The sequence below is a fragment of the Pinus tabuliformis genome, chromosome 1_1 (assembly GCF_031772625.1).
Source record: "Pinus tabuliformis cultivar Carrire ecotype Pingquan chromosome 1_1, CPIR1, whole genome shotgun sequence".
In the NCBI taxonomy this organism is placed as follows: Eukaryota; Viridiplantae; Streptophyta; class Pinopsida; order Pinales; family Pinaceae; genus Pinus; species Pinus tabuliformis.
The window spans coordinates 888,822,641-888,827,813 of NC_142297.1; the positions used below are offsets into that span (position 1 = coordinate 888,822,641).

Genomic DNA, 5,173 nt, shown 5'->3' on the forward strand with positions numbered 1-5,173 from the left:
TATTCCTAATTGACTTGTAAATGATAACTCGGGATATTAGAAAAAAGCTTGGTAAAAAAATTATCCATAACCGTCGACTTATCTAAATCCAATAGATCTTCAATCGAAAAATTGTCTAAAGCTAAAATAGTGGGTCTAAAACTAAAATAGTCGACCTTTCACCAAAAGTTATCAAGAGTTACAGATCTCTACAAGATTAGAAAGTTTTGACTCAATACCGTTTTAAACATCTTGGTTCCATCTACCTTTTAGCTCTGATACCATGAAACATTGCAATGCAGATACAGTTTACATATACTCAACAAGCATTCATGGAAAAATAAACGACACCTTGTATCAGTGTAACTAGTAAGCCAAGCCATTTGATCTTTTTCATATAATCCATGGAGCTAATGTCTTTAATATTTGAGGACTTCAAATCCATTGGGCCAAATTATTTTTCCAGTCCACAATGTTTTGTTGGATAAAATGATTTGAAATAACTATCAACATTGATCAACTTCGACTGAATCATGCAAAATTTGGGCCATGTCCATATATTTTGCCGGCTTTGGCTTATTTCATTTTATCCTAACGTGTAGGTCAAGAAAAGCCTCATTCAGAAGATGCCTTACATTCACATGATCAGAAATATCTTGAAAAATCATGCAGCCCAAAATTCCAACATTCTTAAACTCATAAATGGCCTTACTTTCGTAAAATAATATCTAGCATTGACATTTTCAAATATACCAACTGATTAATATTCTCGCGAACCAGTTCAAAATGACTGCAAACCATGACATAGAAAAATGATGTCGGCACTAAAAGTAACGATCTATAACAAAATCTTCAGTAAAACACAAGACAGACATAACATAATCCATACAAATTTTAAGGGTTTATAGAACACTGTCCACTAGCACCCAAAAAATTAATAGATATAAAAATTCTGAAAGCTAAGGTTAAAAGCCTGAATCCCCTTAAAACACTAGAACCCAAAAAATAATAAAACTCCACTCAGGCGGTCAACATGACTTCCTCTCGAGCCTCCTTGATCTTTTTCTCAGCCAACTTAGAAATAAGCTTGGCCTTGACTATGATAGGTTGCCAGGGCAGCTTGCCCTTTCCCAAGACCTTAAAATACCTGAATTGGCTAATGGGACATTGTTGACAGTGGCCTTGGTCTTGACATACTTGGGAACCAGAGAACATAGCTTGTCAATATTAACAATGGGGCAGTGATAGTGATTCTTGAGCTTGTGGAAATGCCTCATGCCAACCTTGCCGAAGTAGCTAGGATGGTACTTGTCGAAGAGAATACGGTGGTGATGCATACCCCTAGCGTTACCCTGACCACTCGATTGCTTCCTGTGCTTGCCTATACGCCCATGGCCTGCACTCACGTGCCCTCTCTTCTTCCTGTTCTTCTTTAACTTGGTCGTCATCCTACAAACCTCTGCTCTGTTTTACCCTGTCTTGCCGTCCTCTCCTCTGGCCCTTTCTTCCTCAATAGAATAAGGCACCCCTCGAACATGTATGGGGTTTTATGATATTAAAACAAAACCCTAATTTCATTTGCACTAATGGAAAGGAAAAAAGTTTACAAGATGAATCTGGAATTCGTGAAAACAAGGGGTTGAATCCATGAAAACAGGGAGCCGCCCTCCATTTGAAAACAAATTAACCTCCGCCCTCCATTTCAAAACAAATTTAACCAGCCAGGACCAAATGGACCCTCACAAACCACTCCCAAACCAGAAAAACTAAATTGTAAATCAGAAATATGGCGATTTTAATCTCCCAAACCAGGGTCAAATATCAAAATTCAGCAATTTTAAGAGAATACGATTTCCCAAAACCAACGAATCCAGCCAAATGAAAGTTCAGTTAGTTTATCCAGTCATTTTTTATTTTGGGCTAAAATAAAAAAAAAAAAAATATTTTTAAAATAAAATTAAAACTAACTATATGAAAAGGATTTTTAATAAAAATTTCACCCTCTTAAAATGTAAAATCCCTCAAATTTCACCTTTAAACTATAATTTGCCCTAAAATTTACCATGTATATAAGCATCAACATCCAACCATGTTAAGCATTCACAATCATCCAAATCCATATAATGATTTCAAGTTCAAAATATATTTGAACATCCACTGTATGGGAAGCAAAGTGATCCACACATAATGCTTTATTACGGAATCAGATGTGTCTTGAACAACACGTTTTAAGAATTTTTGTTTTCATAAAATATCACTTTTTTAATTAATATTAAATATCTTTGCAAAGACATTTAACTATCTAGGATCCCGATATTAAGAAGGTAAAGTGCTAATCAAAAGTTCCGGATATGAATATTGTTTTATAAGTGAGTGGAAAAAATGTATCGAAGATCTAGTTATCTGGAAGATTCATGAGAGGTCCACGATGCTTTCTCAAAGATTCGTATACATTCTAGATCAATAGGTGATATAATAGGAAATTATTTTTACAATTAAACAATAATCAGTAAAAAAATATTGACTTTAATAGAGGTTATAGAATAGTTAGTACTTATTTTTTAGTTTAAATATAATTTAATTAAATTAAAAAATAATAAACGCAAAAATAAAACAATTAATAAAATATTATATTGTTAAATACAATTATTAAAAATTAAGAAATATGATTAATTAATATTATTTATATTCACATATATACACTTTAATATATGTTTATGGTATATATATATAATTTTTGTATAATTAAATTTATTAAAATATTTTTTTAATATAATAATTAGTCACATTGTCCACAGGTTCTTAGATAGATGGTGATTGGGTGTTTACCCAAGACACCCGTTGAGGTGAAGTCATTGGTTCAATTCTCCCTGCGGTCCTTGCCCTGATCGGAGTGATAAACTTAGTATGATAAAAATATAGTCTTGCCAAACTTACATACATATATCACCTTATATTGAAAATATGTATAAAAAATTATAAGTCATAAAATGAAAATAATAGAAAAAAGAAAAAAATAATAAAAATAAAAAAATAAAATAAAATAAAAACGAAAAATTAATAACTAACAAAAATTAAAGTTACTAAACAACCTATAATAAAACCTCAACAAACAAAAATGAAACTCTTAATATTAAAATATAGACAAACAACATAAATTTGTGTTCAAAAACAAACAATTATACGAGGAAAAAGGTAACTGAATAAGTAATACCATTGCTTGTAACAAGTATAATAATAAAAAAAACTAATAAAAAAACATATGATATAAGAATAGACACGTGGGCTTGCATGATGCATACGTGAACCCTTCTGCAAATCTCAAACTGAATAATTATTTTGACTTTCAAAGCTATAGTACAAATTTGATCCTGCGAGTTCCAGCGGTCTTCTTCTTCTAATCTAGAATGATCCTGTTATAGAGCTAGCTGCAGACCTCTACCGAGAATGGGGTTTCAGTGAGATGATGCCAAGATCAACCAAAACAGTGAGTGAACAGTGAGATTGGAGCTTTCGAGAGAAAACAAAATAGTGAGTCTGAAATCCCGTTTACATGCAAGAAATTATTTTATTTCCACAGCATAAGATAAAGATTAGCTGTTGATAACAAAAATTTAGCCTCCAAATTAATACCCATCCGGAATGAGGATTCAAACAAACTTATATATGGTCCATCCTTACTGTTTCATAGTAAAACACGCAGAGAACTTGTATTACAGTCTGTTATATTCTTAGATCTTCTTTCTTTGAATTCAATGAACACCGCCAATAGCGGCATCGACAGCCACTATGAAATCCCATAACATGTGGGTAGTTGTGTGCTGTGTATAATTCATTGAGCAGTTCCCATATCCGAGACTTAAATGTCACTCTCTCATCTTCTTTAATGTATGAAACCACCTCCACATTACAACAAGGACAATGACACTTCATTCATGAAATCGGTTGTTAAAGGAATGTGTTCATCAAATAGAAGATTTATATCTCTTGGTAAGCACTACATACATCGCCCTGAGCTTATGTCGATTTCTGATAGGATTGTACTAATTAACTGAGATTACAGAGCCGAAATTTACGGGCAAAGATGAATATAACATGCCACACTATTCATTGGAATGTCACGTTGTTTACTCCTGAGCTGAACCTAACTATCGATTCTGATCATTAACAATAATATGAATGAAAAAGTGATAGAGACAAGTGCTTTCCACATCATAGGTTAAATAGCTTCATTCTTCTTTATCACTATAGAAATTGAGATTAAGAGATAAGTACATAGAGCAGAAATTGAGATTAAGAGATAAGTACATAGAGCAATGGCATAACATATATAAAATAAAATATTCATCACAACAATTAGATATATAAGATATAATGCATTTATTTAGATACATCTAGATCATGACTCCAACTCACTACATAGTAATCAACACCTTTGAGACTGACGCCTAGGGACTTACAGTAACAACTACATCAATACTCATCCACTTTGGAATCTCGCAAACATCACTCTTTATTCACCACCACATCTTCGAGATATCACTTGTCCTCGATTTAAAACATAATTACTAGAATAGCCTAATATCTATGGACATGTTTCCATCCTAGTAATATGCATCAAAATACATATACTTCTAGTTATATAAGTAAGCTATCTATATATTAAGCTTACAACTGACCTTTTTAACATATACACTTTCATACATATGAAGAAAATCTATAACTAATGTTCTTGAAGCACCAAATTAAAATGACAAGACACATTAACATATAACAGATTCACCGTAATCAAGTCAATAATGTGTTTTTAGATATTGAATTCCTTTCGGTAGTTTTGAGGAATATATGACTAATCTTTTTAATACATAGATACTTATTTTTTAATGGTTTTTGTTTTTTTTTTTTAATTATAATTATTCTTTGTATGATTATTTTTTGTTATTTGTTGTTTTTTATATTAATGTATGAAAAGTTGGAATTTATTTTCCTTTTAAATTTTTTATACAAATTATATACTTCAAGTAATTAAAATATTTGCTTTTATTTATAATTACAAACTACAGTATTTACGATTTGTTTATTAATTACAAACTACAATATATAAAAGTAGTTTATTAATTACCCACTGTAATATTTATTTACGAGTTGTTTATTATTCTTTGTTGTAGCAGGTAATAATGCATTCACAATGTAT

The 5,173-nt window shown here is 31.3% G+C and overlaps 1 pseudogene; it reads right to left on the reverse strand.

The window, feature by feature from the left end:
- Positions 1-999: 999 nt before the first annotated feature.
- Positions 1,000-1,427, reverse strand: LOC149217233 (large ribosomal subunit protein uL15x pseudogene; annotated as a pseudogene).
- Between the last annotated feature and the right edge of the window lie 3,746 nt (positions 1,428-5,173).